Here is a 16,990-nt window from a genome sequence, read left to right on the forward strand (position 1 = left end):
ACACCATTATGCCAGAAGGGCCACACATCTTGACACCTCAGGGAGAAAAGCATGGGAACTTTCATGACTGGCACCCTCCCAGACATCATCTAAAACATTTCTTCTCGTGGCTGGTTTGTAACCTTTGCTATTATATAATTGTTGTTAAAGTATAGTGCTTGCCTGTACTCTGTAAACTGTCCTAGTGAATTAACAGACCTGAGCAAGAGTAGAAACTCTTAAATCCGGAGCCAGTCGATTTGTGAGGTTTGTCCCTGAGACCCCCAAATTGGTGGGTAGTTTTTGAAGTGAAGGACAGTGCCCTTAACCTGTGAACTTCACCTGAATCTGGGTAGTTAGTGTCTGAAGTCAGTGCAGTTGTTATTTATTTAAAGATTTATATTTATTTATGCATACAAGAACTGGGGTGTAAGACAGATGCAGGGGGTGAGAGGATTCACTAGAGACAGAGTGGGGAGCATAACAGGCAGATTGAGTGAAATAACAATGCTGAGGGGAGCAGCAGGCAAGACAGGAGAGGTCTGCTGTGCCATGTGGGTTAACTTCTTGGCCAGGGATCAAATTCATGCCAGAGTGGCTGATGATAGCTTGGTAGCACTGAGACTTTAACCCCGGCACCACTAGCGGTTTGAGAGATACTTTTGAACCAACTATAAATTTTACAATTTCTTCTTTTTTCTGACTTTGCATCATGAAAAAAGAAAGAAAGAAAGAAAATATTGGTGTGGAATCAGTGACCGTAAGTTTTTTAAAAAAATTTCTTCCTATTAAAAAAAAAATTCTTCCTATAGCTTATACCAAGTATCTCAGGCAGATACTAAAATTGTAGTAAACACACTTATTCTTAAATGAAAGGCAAACATCATGTTTTCTGAGACAAAGGGAACATGCAATTATTACATTGCCTAGTTTAATAATTAAAGGAATATTTAAAAAAACTCCAATAGTAGCTCATCTTGGATTTTTTTTTTAAGATTTATTTATTTATACATACAAGAGCTGGGGTACAGGCCAGAGATGTGGAGGGTGAGAAGATTCACCAGAGACAGAGTGGGAACAGAACAGGCAGACTGAATGAAATACACTGCTGAGGGGAGCAGCGGGCGAGACAGGAGAGGTCTGCTGCGCCATGTGGGTTGCTCCCTGGCAGGCCCAGGATAGAACTGGTGCTGCAGAGGCTGCGGATTGCTTCATAGTACAGTGCTTAACCCCTGGCACCACCAGGGAGGCCCTCATCTTAGATTTTTATGAGAATAATATACCAACCATATCAGCTTTGACTCAGCCCACCACTTCTTAAGCAATCTAGAAAATACTCTGAAGTCTAATTAAAACCACAAAAATGATGAAAGCCTTTAGCAACTCTGTCTCCACCACTGAACCCAAAGACTAGAGTTAAGTTCAGTGAGTTAAGTGACTTGTATTTCAGCTGCAATTCTCAATATTAAAATAGTGTTTGAACACAACTGTAACCAGTAATCATGCTTCCTCCTTCCATCCACCTTCACACTCCAGTGACCAGAATGCCTTGACAATTTGCAAATTGATAGATGCTTTCTTGGACTGTTGTTATTTTCTGATGACACAAAGTACTTCCCTGGCCAAAAATAGAATTAAACAAACTACATAGGCACATAAAGACATAAAATTCAACATTTTTGTGCAAAATAATGCATATCAATTCAATCTAGCTTTTTCTATAAAAGCTTTAAAATTTAAAACTGCTGAGGAAAAAGTTATTGAAACACTAAGAACTTAAATTGTGCATAATTTGATTGAACGCTTTTAGAAACTATTGAGCAGAAGTTCAAGATGAGTCACTTAAAATATGCATTAAAAACAATGCAAAACACTGAAATGGCATTAGGTCCAGCTGAAGTACAGATTATTCCGAACATCCTGTGAAATCTTACTCATCACTTTCAGATTAAATTTAGATTCGAAAAACACTTTAAGAACAAACTATATTTAGAGATATAGTAATATTTACAAGACCTGCAAAGCATTTAAATAGGCTTATTTAGCATTTATGTATCTGGGAAGTAATACTCTATTTCAGTAAAACTACATAAATGTTTAATAGTCTTAAAAACTAGATATTTTTTGTCAGTAAAATAAGAAAAGAAAAACCTTGCAAAATTCATATGCTCAATAAGTGATTTGAGGATCAGTTTTCTATTGCCAAATATAGTCTCTTAGTTGGTTTCTGGCATATTAAAATTTAATGAAAGGTGAATTATTGAGATACCCATCAAACTTAAGATATATTTTGGTTCCGGAAGACAAGAAAAACTTCATGTACATTTTATAATCAATCTTTCAACTAATCTCTTGCTTCCCTTCCCATATACCATAGTCCTCAGTCATAAAAATTCTTTAAATATGCTATAGGCTGTCAAGCTTCATTCTTTTTCTAATGGAGTAGTCACCTACATGAAGTTCAATTTCTTCTTGGAACTTGATGAAGAATGTCCTGGAGTCTGAGATGGGGCTTAACCTAAATGAATAAATCCCTGTGACTGGTCTTACTATCAGGATAGCATTGCTTATAGATGCTGACACTCCATCACTTGAGAACTCTTGCTAAGGGACCCGGAATGTAAGTGTACCAGTAGGTATATGGTGATACATTCTTTAAAATAGAAAGGTGATTTTAAAATGCAAGCTTGTGGGCCTCCCCGGTGGCGCAGCGGTTGAGCACTGAGTTGCGAAGCTGCCCGCGGCCTCTGCGGCGCCAGTTCGATCCCCGGCTGCTCCCCCGCCACCAGAGGAGGGTCCCACATGGCGAGCAGACCTCTCCTGCTGCCCGCTGCTCCCCTCAGCAGTGTACTTCGGTCCTTCTGCCTGCTCTGCTCCCTGCTCTGGCTCTGGTGAATTCTCTCACCCTCCCGCGCTTCTGACTGTACCCAGTGCATGTATAAACAAAAAACAAACAAAACAAATGAATAAATAAATAAATAAATAAAAATAAAATGCAAGCTTGTAAACTATAAGATCTGATTCAAAGGTATCAGAAAAAAAAAAAAAACACCATGTATATGGTAGCATCAGGTCATTAACATTTTATGCATCTTTACTAAGAGAAATACAGGACTTGAAGTCTGAGTCCTTTAAACAATATGGAACTTACAAGAAAACATGTTCATTTGGGCCTTCCTGCTGGCACAAGGGGTTAATAATAAGCATAGCACTGTGAAACTATCCACAGCTTCTGCAGCATGTGTTCAACCCCAGCCAGTCAGGGGCTACCCAAATGGCACAGCAGACCTCTCCTGTCTTGCCCCCTGCTCCCCTCAGCAGTGCATTTCAGTCAGTCTGCCTGTTCTGTTCCCACTCTGTTGCTGATGAATCTTCTCACTGTGCCCTACCACCCCCACACCTCTGGCCTGTACCCCAGTTCTTGTATGCATAAATAAGTAAATCTTTAAAAAAATGTTCATTAACATGGCCCAAAGATATAACCTCTTTGAGATATGCAGAAATAAGGAGCAAAATCGAATAACTTAGAATTATGCCTGATAATCAGTTTCTGTAGTTTTACTAAAAGTCAGTGCACAATGTTTATCTATTAGTTAGCTCAATATGATCTCAAGTTTGAAGTTTCCTAAAGATCTTGAAAATTATCTTCAAGAAGACACACAAAATGTACTTAATTTTATAAGAAAATTAATATAATTGTAGCATCTCCAAATATTCAATAATTTAATATTTTAAACATTAAAAAATGATAAATATTAACTTGATGCTTAGATGTATTTAAAAAATGAATACACAAATGGATTTGTATTATACCTAGCATTGATAAATCATAACTGGCATAGATGGTATTAGTAATCCTCTGGAGGAGCAAAGATTACATATTCATGTAATAAAAAAAATGTCTGTCTGAATTATAGGTCTGTGGACAAACAGACAGAAAGAGAGATTAGAGCTTCAATTCCATAATTTCCATCAGTGGTCAAATGTAAACAAAGAAACAAAAAAAAAGTCATTGGTCTAGATACCAAAAAGCTCTTCTCCATCCCAGTGGCATAGGATTCTTAATTGATTTAAGCTAAAATAGCTAAAAAAACAAATAAGAGTTATAGAGTATATATTCCAGTGCTTCTCACCCAACAAGGAATAATGTTTATAAAGGATTTAACTAATACTCATAGTATAAAATCAGCTTCTAGTCATTGTTGCCTCCAGTGGGAATTAACTTACCAAAAGTAAAAATTAATAACAAACCCTAAAACAAACACATTTTAGAAAGGGGAAATTAATTTTTTTAAAGTTTTATTTCCACGTTAGAGTCAACAGTGGGAGCCAAGAAATAACATACCTTGTCTTACACTGCTCATATGAGGTGCATTGTTTACTAATCTCTCTTGGGTGAATTCATTCAGCATCTTGTAAGATTTATTTTTCCAGTTTTATGGAGACATTTGACAGATGACCTTATGTAAGTTTAGGTATACAACACGATGAGATATATGTATATAGTTTAAAATGGTAACTTTAGTGAACTATTATGTTCATCATAAGTTTAATGAAAATCTATTACCTCACATTAAAGAATAAAATTAATCGTTCTCATCATACAAATAAAAGTGACACCTGTGAGAAATTTAATTAACTTCTTTTTCATTTTCTCAATAACATGTGTTCATAATATTTTGTGGTTAATGGCATTTATAAATTACTGTTTCTCCTTCTTTAAAATTGAAATTAATTCATTTTTATGTTTAGTTCCAAAGAGATGTTAGGGTTTTGTTTTATATATTTTATATGCTGACAATTTTATCTATGTTCCAAATTTTGTTATCACTGATTTCAGTGTTCATGTCGCTGACAGATTTGAAGTTGATTTAAGTTATCAACCTCTTTATTTCAGAATATATTTGTCCCCATTCCAATTTACCTATGGAATGTGGGGGAACTGTGGGGAGACGGCATCTTTAATGGCCACAGTTCTTACTAGAGCATTTGATGTTATATTTTCTTCCCTGGTACTTTCTCAAAAGAGCCTCTGTTCCTTGAACAGAGAGAATAAAAGAAGCGTGATGGTTCAACAATCCATCTAAATTATTGCTTCCAATACCATGTTTCCCTCTGCTCAGAAATGTAGACAAGAAACAGGAAGTCAAAGACTTTTGGAGTGCTTATGTTGTCTTGAGATTTTTAACTAACATTCATATAGCACTTATTATATTTCAGGTACTATTTTAAATAATAACATTATTCAAATTTTTAATTTTTATATTGGGCCAGTAAACTACTATTAATATCTCTGTTTTACAGATGGTCAAACTAAGGCAGGGATTTCCAGCTGGCATCTGGTTCTACAGTCTGTACAGTTACTTGTAAGACACTTCACTGCTTTTGGTCAGTCATTAAGTGTCCCCCGGGGGGGAAAAACAACATTTAATATTGTCTCTTTAGTGCTCACAGAGAGTTTCACATTCTTCAGAAGTCCATTGAACCATGATTTGGGTTGAGTGAGGGTAATACCTTTCATTTTATAAGCAAGAAGAGGAAAGGAAAGGTGCAGAAGAATTTAAAGAATTCCTCAATGGCACAATCCAGGCAGATTAGTTATAAGAACACTAGATACAGAAGTTAATTGATACAGACAATGATTATTTTAAAATTATCAGGGTCCAAGAATTCCTTGGTAATTCTTTAGGTATTCACCTGACTACAAGTCAGCATATTTTATAGTGATATTTAGTGACAAGCAACAAGCCTTAGAGAAGTTCCTGAAACTAATTTTTTATTTGGCTCTGCAAGCAGCATTTTTATCATGGCTCTCATATTAAATTCTGCTTTTAATTTTAAACTGTATTGTATTTTAAGAGGCAGGAAATAATACTTTATGTATGATTTCTAGTTATGTATTGCTTTAGATTGTTTGTCATTTAGTTTTATGTTTTAGATTGGAGAATTGAGCTCTGGAAAATCCTTTCTAGTCTGATTATTAGTTTAGTTAGAATGAGAATAGTTGTATTAAGGAGAAAAATTATCTTTTATGTTTATCTTTTAAAAACTCTTAGTAATGCAGGTCAAGGAGCATCAACCAGATAGGTTTTACTAGCTGTTATAAACCATTCAGAGTGCCTTCCATTTATATGCCTGTAAATATGTGTTATTATCTGTTACTCTTGGAGAAATATTTAAAAAAATTGAAAGCAGAAATAAAGCCTAAAGAACATTAAATATCAGTTTATGATAATGGTGATAAATAATGCAAATGAGAACATTGGTTTTTTTTTAAGGAGGTTGAAACTGGTATCTAAATTATAATTTCTGTTGTATTCAAGTAGCAATCTTTAAAAGGATGGTTTAGCTATCAGAATCCAACAATGTACCCAAAAGATAATTCACCATGACCAAGTAGGATTCATTCCAGGGACACAAGGATGGTTCAGCATCCAAAAATCAATCAACATTATCCAACACATCCACAAAAAGAAATATAAAAACCATATGATAGGGCCTCCCGGGTGGTGCAGTGGTTGAGCTCTGGGTTGCAAAGCTGCTCACAGCCTCTGCAGCGCTGGTTCGATCCCCGGCTGCTCCCCAGCCACCAGAGGAGGGTCCCACATGGCGCGCAGACCACTCCTGCTGCCCGCTGCTCCCCTAGAGCAGTGTACTTCGGTCCTTCTGTCTGCTCTGCTCCCCACTCTGGCTCTGGTGAATTCTCTCACCCTCCCGTGCTTCTGACTGTACCCAGTGCTTGTATAAATAAATAAATAAATCTTAAAAAAATATGATAATATCAATAGATGCTGAGAAAGCTTTCGACAAAGTACAACACCCATTCATGATAAAAGCCCTTGAAATTCTTGTAATACAAGGAACATAGCTCAACATCATAAAGGCCATATATGATAAGCCAACAGCCATTATCATTCTCAATGGTGAAAAGCTGAAATCATTTCCATTAAGATCTGGAACAAGACAAGGATGTCCACTCTCACCACTGCTTTTCAATATAATACTGGAAGTCCTAGCCAGAGCAATAAGACAAGAGAAAGACATCCAAGGAATCCAAATAGGAAAAGAAGAAGTCAAACTATCACTATTTGCAGATGATATGATAATATACATAGAGAACACCAAAAACTCCACAGAAAAACTAATTCAAATCAGTTCAGTAAAGTGGCAGGATACAAAATCAACACACAAAAGTCAGTAGCCTTCCTATACACAAACAATAAATCTGAAGAAGAAGATATCAAAAAAATCCCTTTTATTATCAAAACAAAAAAAAATCAAATACTTGGGAATAAATCTAACAAAAGAGGTAAAGGAACTATACAAAGAAAACTATAAAACACTGTTAAAAGAAATAGAAGAAGACACAAAGAAATGGAAAGACATCCCCTGCTCATGGATTGGAAGAATTAATATCATCAAAATGCCATCCTATCAAAAGCAATATACAGATTAATGCTATCCCAATAAAAATTTCAATGACATTCTTCAAAGAAGAATGATGAAATTCGTATGGAATCACCAAAAACCCCAATTAGCCAAAGCTCTTCTGAAAAAAAGAGAAGGAAATGGAGGCATCACACGCCCAGACTTCAAACTATACTGCAAAGCCATAATCATCAAAACTGCATGGTATTGGAACAAGAACAGACACAGACCAATGGAATTGAATAGAAAATCCAGAAATAAACCCACAGATTTATGGTCAACTAATATTTGACAAAGGAGCAAAGAATATGCACTGGAGCAAAGAAAGTTTATTCAATAAATGGTGCTGGGAAAACTGGGTCGCTACATGCAAATGAATGAAGCTTGACTGCTACCTAACACCATGCACAAAAACCAACTCAAAATAGATTAAAGAACTAGACATAAGACCTGAAACCATAAAATACATAGAAGAAAATATAGGCGAAAACATGACATGCACCTCAAAGACATCTTTACAGACACATCACCCAAAGCAGTGATAGTGAAGGCAAAGATAAACAGCTGGGACTATATCAAATTAAAGAGCTTCTGCACAGCAAAAGAGACAATAACCAAAACAAAGAGAAACCCCACCGACTGGGAGAAAATTTTTGCACACAACAGTAATATAAAGGATTGATCACAAAAATCTGCAAATTGCTGATGAGACTCAACAACAACAAAGAAAATAATCCAGTCAAAAAATGGGCAGAAGAGCTAAAAAGAAACTTCTCTGAAGAGGAAATGCAAATGGCCAACAGGCATACGAAAAAATGTTCAACATCACTTGTAATCAGGAAAATGCAAATCAAAACTACCATGAGATACCATCTCACACCAGTGAGAATGGCACATATTAAAAAAAAAAAAAAAACTAGCAACAACAAATGTTGGCGAGGTTGTGGAGAAAACAGAACTCTCCTGCCCTGCTGGTGGGAGTGCAAACTGGTCCAACCACTATGGAGAGCTGTGTGGAGATTTCTGGAACTACTAAACATAGAGCTTCAATATGATCCAGCAATTCCACTCCTAGGTATTTACCCAAATGACACAGAAAAAGTAATCCAAAGGGCACCTACACCCCTATGTTTATAGCAGCACTATTTACAATAGCTAAGCTTTGGAAGCAACCCAAATGCCCAAAAATAGATGACTGGATCAAGAAGATGTGGTACATATACACAAAGGAATATTACTTAGCAATCAAAAAAGATAAACACACACAGTTTGCAGCAACATGGATGGAGCTAGAAGGGATCATGGTCAGCAAAATAAGTCAGAAAGAAAAAGAAAAATACCAGATGATCTCACTCATAGCAGGAATTTAGAAAACCTAAATAAGAGACCAGGAAAAAGACTAATCAATAAAAAGTAAAAATCAAAATCAACAAGCCGCTATAAACCAGAGACACACTATGGGGGGTATAGGTGGGGAAAGGAAGGACTAAAGTCAAAATAAGGATGGGGGTGCAATTGTATGGGGAACATAACCAAAATGAAAATGCATACATTGTGCAAAGATGAAAAAAGATGTAAGAATTATATAAAATAAAATATTTAAATAAAAAAAGAATGGTTTAAATCTAATTAAATTGCTATCCATTTCCAGAACAACAATATGCCCCCAAATTAAATAATTATGGTTAGCATTTTCAGAGACTAACCTTAAAAATATAATTTCTTCTCATTCTAATGTTACTCAAATGACAGGATGAAATTCACACTATTACTTTTTCTATGAGACTTGCTGCCTTAATTGGTTTCTGTTAATCCTATTTCATAAAGGAATTATATTTGTTTATTTTTATAACAGCAATGGAACTTCTTTGATTCTAATAGAGACCATGGTGTTGCTAAAATGAGAGCTGTTTCCTTTTTCACTTATGAGATGTAAAAAAATACCTCACAGAGAAGAATAAAAAATCAAAAGATAAAAATCAACGTGGAAAGTAATTGGTCTATAATTTAGGACATCTGAAACCCTAAATGTTGTTTAATAGCACTTCCCGAATCATCAGATTATCAAATCATCATCTTACAGTTTCAAAAATCTTGTTAAAATCTATTCAATGAAGGTCTTGTACCTTGCTTGCTTATTCATTGCAACTAATTTTTAAAAGTAATGAATTTCTGTCTGCCCTATATAAATGATTAAGCTGATGGACTAGTTATCCCATGATTACTATAATATTGCAAATGTAATTGTGTAATTTCTTTTAAATTAGGAAAATAAGCTTTACCACATCATGATTCTTTACAAAAAGAATATTGGAAAATAAAAATACTGTGCTATATATATTTTCGTTTATTTATTCAAACACAAAACTGATTAAAAAATACTGATGGAATTTTAGATGCTTATATAGCCTATTAAAATTAGTTCAAATCTACATTACATTAGAAATTATTTTTCTCAGGCACGGCAGACCTCTCCTGTCTCACCCACTGCTTCCCTCAGCAGTGTATTTCAGTCATTCTTCCTTTTCTATTCCCTGCTCTGTCTCTGGTGAATCCTCTTACCCTCCCACGAATCTGGCCTGTACTCCAGTTCTTATATAAATAAGTAAATCTTAAAAAAAAAATAAAATTGAGTTTTGGATAAAAGCCCATTAATAAAAGAGAGGAAGTGATGAGTATTCATTTTTCCTTCATTTATTCCCTCCTTTCTGGCTTTTTTTTTTTTTTTTTTTTTTTTTTTTTCACAAAATCCTACACAAGATCTGAGCGCTGAAGATATATCTCTCAATATATCGATAGATATATAGATATAGATAGATCTATATATATGTAGAAATTGGTTTAGAACCCATAGGAGCAAACAGCAATCAGGCAGAGCAACACAAATTTCAAATCTACACTCTATTTATTTTTGTTGAACATTACATTCACAGCATCTACAAAATTTGGTATAGGATATTTCATTATTTTTTTAAGATGTATTTATTTATGCATACAAGAGCTGGGTTACCGGCCAGATGTGTGGGGGGTGAGATGATTTACCAGAGACAGAGAGGAGAACAGAATAGGCAGATCAACCGAAGTACACTGCTGAAGGGAGCAGCGGGCGAGACCGGAGAGGTCTGCTGCACCATGTAGGTTGTTCCCTGACTGGCTGGGAATTGAATTCGTGCTGCAGTGCCTGCGGGTAGCTTCATAGATTGCGTCTTAACCCCGTTGAGCCACCAGGGAGGCCCATATTATTTGGTTTTGACAAACATTTCAAAGCATTTTTTATAAGATGTAATAAAATGATAACAAAATTATTTGAGTGAAAATGTTTGATGTGATGATGAAAGGCAACCAAAAGGCTGATAATTAAGCAAGAAGTTGGGGGACAGAAAATTTGAGACTCAACATGTGCATTGAAATTGCATGCATACGCACACGTAACCAAATTCATTATTAAAAAAAAAGTAACTAATTAACTTATATTTGGCCAATCCTGTTCACTTTGAAACAGCAATTGTGTGTATTGTGTTAAATTAACAATAAACTGATTGGTATGAGTAGAAGAACCTTGTCAAGATTCTGATCCTCTCTGATCTGGTCTTTGTCCCTGGTGCACTGCAAACTATCGGAAAGATCATAGGCTTTTCTTTTAACATTTCCTGTAAAACGTATTGTAGTGAGAAAGTTGACTGGAGTTTTGCTATAGAGTGATGTCAAGCCCTAACTCAACCATGTCGTTCAATGGAAGCAAAAAGTTGAAAGGAGATTTTATATTCACTACCATAGTTTTCCATCATTTACGTAATATTGGACTTAAATTTTGTCATCTTAACTTACATAGTGCTCAACCAATAGCTAATTAAGTTATTTTAAAATAAGTGTTTGCTAAGAACACTTGAGTAGTAGAGTTTTCACTCATCAATTTACAAATAAATGCAAACACTTTAGATCAATTTGCGATCTTCTCAGATATATAAAGCAGAAATATCTTTATCCTAACAAAATATCTGATCTTATTTTACCAGTGAATAAAATTACATGTCATGTGAGGAGAGGTTGGTAGAACTCTGAGGTGACCAACATGCACGTTCTGTGTGTTCTTACTCCCCTTTGAGTGTGGGCAAACCATGAGTATGATGTAACTATCCCTCATAATTAGATAATTAAATAGTTGGAGTTAATCCAAAAGGAATATTATTCTAGATGGGTCTGATTTAATTGTGTGAACTTTTGAGAGAGCCATGCTTGTACTGCTTATTCTTGAGGATGCTGCTTCCATTAGTTACACAGTGTAAAGTGTAAAACATTCTTCCAACAAGCATGTGAGCTGGAGGGAGAGACATGAGGATCAGATGAGATTTTCCCAGCAGATCCCTTAATTTCAGCCTTGTGCTATTCTGAACAAGTACCCAGGTAAGCCTTATCCAGACTTTTGATTCACAGAGCTGTAACATAATGGTCATTGTTTAAGCCATTAAGCATTAAGTAATCTATTACACAACAACTACATGATGCTAGAAATAGCGATGAAAGCTTCATAGGCTTATATTATCTTTTATTAATATCAAATTTATCATAGTGCTTTAGGAAAGGTTCATAGACTTTTGTATCTTCTTCAGTTGGTAGAATGGTCAGAAAATAAAAAGGAAATAATGTGCTCTCTCTCTCTCTTTCTCTCTCTCATATATTCTTGGAAATGCATTGGGACACATGTGGTCTTCATGGTTTAAAGAAAAATTGATAGCATGTTTACTTCATTTTTTTTCTTTCTAATTAGTAATCAACGACAGTTTGCAAGAATATGTACAACAATTTAAAAAAGACAATATTGTTTCATATATTTCCATACTATTTATCACTATTTTATGGCTTCTTTACCTTCCCTGATTTTTCTTGTAGACACAAATCAGTGTCTCCCAGACTCACTATTATATGTCCAGGGATACAGTAAGTTTTTGAATGATTAAATTTCTTCATGTACTATATTTAAGAAAAGATAATTATCAAGTTTAATATTTGAATATTTCCTATATGTGAAATGAAGTCTATTTTCTTTAATTAATACATAAATTTCTGAAAGTAATACTGAAATTTGAACATCCCACTTATAATGCTTCATTGTACTCACTATATTTCATTAGAAATTGTCCTTACTAGATATTGAGAGCTGATGTATTTCATTTACTTTATGCCTGGTTTATGGCAGACATCCAATTCATGCCAATTGATGAATCTAAATTTACCTCTTTTCATTTAAAAATTCTAATGAAGCTGTCAAGGAAATATATAAGTAAGGAAAGTGGGAGAGAAAGGACAGGGTGGTATTAATAGATGAGCGACTTTGTGGGATTTTAAAAGATAAACACAAAGAAAGAGAAAATGTTAATTTTACAGTGGAAGAGCATGGAAATGCCACATTAAAAGAGCAATCAGCAAATATAATATTAAAAATAATAAGCTATGTCTATACCATGTGCCTTCAATATAGTGCATAGAAAAAGGCACATTGTTTCTTCTTGTCATAATGCATAGTTTTAATCTAATCATGAGAGCACATCATGCAAACACTAATTAAAGGATATTCTGAAAATTAACTGGCCTAGACATTTCAGAAGTGTGAAGTTCATGAAAGGCAAAGAAAGATATAATATATTAAGGGATTTTAAAAATACCCTGGTTTGGCTAGTGGACAATTAAAAAAAAAACAGATTTTTCACTGTCCGTTCTTAACAGTACTGAAAAAAAGGTTAAATCCTTGTTTCTGATCTTTTGTCTTTACTTATGATTGTGTCTGCAAATTAGACTAATCCAAATTACAAATATAAAATAAATACACTAAATAAACAAGTATATTCAGAGTCTGTTCTGATGTTGATAATGCCAGCAGCAACTTCATCCCTCTTACACAATCAGTGGATTGGTTTGATGGGTGAACTGATGTTTGTGCCCAAAGGTCTTATCAGACAAATTCTATCTCTAACTTGGTTATATCTGGACCTGGTTATTTAGTACCATAGTAGTTTTGATATTTAAAAAAAATACAAAATATACTTTGTAAAAGCATCACTTCCTGCTTATATTAGCCTTTTTTTTGCTTGTTTGCAACTAAGTATTATGATTTTATGAACTCTCCCACTATACTTACAAAAATACCTCTTCATAAGCATGCCAACGATTTAGAAGAGCAAAATTATGGACATAAATTTGAAAAACTAAAATGTGATGAAACTGTTACGACTGAGAAACAATTGCTCAGGTTTAAAGTGAATTGCAATATTTTCAAAATAAACTTTTCATTTTAATATTTTTAAATAAGTTTAGATGTAGTAGTAGTTCTTTTGGTTTCTTTTCCAAAAGAACCATTATTAAACTAACACTAAAATAAAATTTGGATGGTACTTTATCCTTAGAGAAATTCTGTATACCTGTAACCATCCTGATTTTATATCTCTAGAGTTTGTTTTGTTGTATCTTTTATTACTCTCATATTGTCATTCTCAGAATTCAAAGTTTGGGCACCTACTTTGCTAAGGGGGAAAAAACACATTTATTTTTATGCCCTTCTTAAGTATATCCAATTAATTAGCCAAAAAATAATAATTAGAAAATTTACTTTCTAAGGGACTATAAAATAAAATAAGAAGTAGAATAGATCTTCCAACATAATGTCTATGATATGACACTAAATTAACTTTAATTGAATAGATTTTAGGATAACTAATCATGTTTGTTTGTTTATATCTATGCTGCTCTCTAATATGCTTACCTAGTAAATATTTAGTTCTATCCCCCCTTTTTTGGTCCCTTTATTATCTGGCTCCCCACAATTCAAAGCTTTAGACTGTACAATTTGCTTCCAATATTTTTGTTATTTGGTTGATGATTAAATTAATTCTGTCATTTCGTAAAGTCTTACTGATTCACTCTATAGTAGGCTGATAAAAGGACCTTATTGCTCTAGCAAGCATATAGCCTCACTTACTTATAGATTCCTAGGTACATTATATAAGGTACTTTGAAGAGTTAAAGAGGTTTTTTTTTTAAATTTTATAAATGTAATATATGTTGTATCATACATTGTTTAACAAACATATCTTTAAAAACTTTCATGGATATATTGATTTGTGTTCCTACTCAATCATTTTTAAATACTTTCTAATATCCCACTTTATAACTCATATAAATTTTATTAAGGCTTTCCAACTGATGAAAATTTAGAACCATTATAAATTTAATATCCATTAACATTAAAAATATTATACATCAGTTTGTTTATCTTCCTAAGTATGGCTTATTTGTTTTATTTGTTTTACTTGCAATGTTTGGACTCATTTATTTTTATAAACTAAAATCCAGATTTTTATTTTAGTTTAAGTTTGCAATGTCAACATTTTTAAAGTTAAAATGTGGACTTTCTCTAGTGAATAGAATTATGCCTACTCCCAAATATATGGCATTTTCTTTGCAGTTTATTGGTTCTGTCTACTTGCCACAATCTATTTTCATCATGTAAGTTTTCCTATAAAAGTTATCATCTGCATTCTCAACATCATAATTACAGAATTTTAAATTTTTTTCCTTTACTAGTTATTTTTTATTTTTTAATATTTTATTTATTTTTTTAAACAATATTTGCATTCCCCACCCCCTCAGGTTGAGTCCCCATAGAATTTCCTTCCCTAAGAAACCTGTGCACCATCACCACAGTCCCTTGTGCTCCTCCCTCCCTTCCTCCGATCCCTCCTCCTCCCCTGCAGGATGTCTCTGATTCATAATTGTATGTTTTTGTTTTGTTGTGTTTTGTATTGTTATTATTTTTTTCACACTGATGTCTTATTTGGTTCCCCTATATTCCTGTTATAAGTGAGACAGTCTGATATTCTTCTTTTTCCATCTGGCTTATTTCACTGAGCATAATTCCTTCTAGCTCCATCCACGTTGCTGCAAAAGGCATGAGTTTATCTTTTCTGATTGCTGAATAATATTCCATTGTGTATATATACCACATCTTTTTTTTTAAGATTTATTTATTTATTTATAAAGCACTGGGTACAGTCAGAAGCACAGGAGGGTGAGAGAATTCACCAGAGCCAGAGCGGGAAGCAGAACAGGCAGAAGGACCGAAGTACACTGCTGAGGGGAGCAGCGGGCGGCAGGAGAGGTCTGTGCGCCATGTGGGACCCTCCTCCGGTGGCTGGGGAGCAGCTGGGGATCGAACCGGCGCTGCAGAGGCTGTGGGCAGCTTCGCAACCCAGCACTCAACCACTGCGCCACCAGGGAGGCCCTATACCACATCTTCTTGATCCAGTCATCTATTTTTAGGCATTTGGGTTGTTTCCAGGTTTTACCTATTATAAATAGTGCTGCAATAAACATAGGCGTACAGTGTGCTTTTGAATCACTGTTTTTGTGTCCTTTGGGTAGATCCCCAATCGTGGAATTGCCCAGGTTGTATGGTAGCTCCATTTTTAGTAGACTGAGGAACCTCCAGACAGTTTCCATAGTGGTTGGACCAATTTGCACTCCCACCAGCAATGTAGGAGAGTTCCTTTCACTGCATTCTCATCAACATTTGTTGTTGCTTGTTTTTTTCGGTATGTGCCATTTTACTAGTGTAAGGTGGTATCTCCGTGTGGTTTTGATTTGCATTTCCCTGATTATAAGGGATGTTGAACACCCCATATGCCTGTTGGCCATTTGCATTTCTTCTTTGGAGAAATGTCTTTTAAGTTCTTCTGCCCATTTCTTGACAGGATTGCTTATTTTGTTTTTGTTGAGCCATGTGAGTTCTTTGTATATGTTTGTGATCAGTCCCTTATCAGTTGAATGGAGTGTAAAGATTTTATTTATTTTTATACAAGAGCTGAGGTAGAGTCCAGAGGTGCGGAAGGGTGAGAGGATTCACCAGAGACAGCTGGGAGCAGAACAAGTAGACGACCAAGATACAGTGCTGAGGAGAGCAGCAGGCCAATAGGAGATGTCTGCTGCGCCAAGGGAATTCTTGCTGGCAGGCCAAGAGTGAACCCGCGCTGCAGAGGCTGAGGACAGCTTCAAAACGCTGCACTCAACCCGCTGCACCACTGGGGAGGCCCAATTATAGAATTTCGCATAATAAGATCCAATAAGAAAAATAGTTCTGACTTACATACTTCATATAAGTCAACAGTTATAGTTTACTTTATTTAACACCAATGAAATATTATTTATAAAATAGTTTGGCGGTTTTAATCAAGAAGTGTCTAATATGAAGCCTGGCTAGAAACAGGAAAACATGATCTAGATAATGCAGTTCTCAGGGCCTAGGTAAAATATCTGGCAAACCTAGAGGAAGCACTAATTAAGTTTGATTTATGCTCAAAAGCTTTATTTTCATTTTTCAGAAAAGCACTGAATTTATATTATATAAGAGAACAGAAAATTGTATCACCAAGAAATAAGTTACCACAATTAAGTTCTCTTAATTGTTACCACATCAGACATTGTACTAAGAAATCTATTAATGTTTATTACCTATTTTAATAGAAAATATTAAGACAAGGGAAATAGAGCATGTCTTTAAATTTCTATGTTAATTATTTGATAACACTGTATT

Source organism: Talpa occidentalis, unplaced genomic scaffold (genome assembly GCF_014898055.3).
Source record: "Talpa occidentalis isolate TD23 unplaced genomic scaffold, MPIMG_talOcc4v2.1, whole genome shotgun sequence".
Lineage (NCBI taxonomy): Eukaryota > Metazoa > Chordata > Mammalia > Eulipotyphla > Talpidae > Talpa > Talpa occidentalis.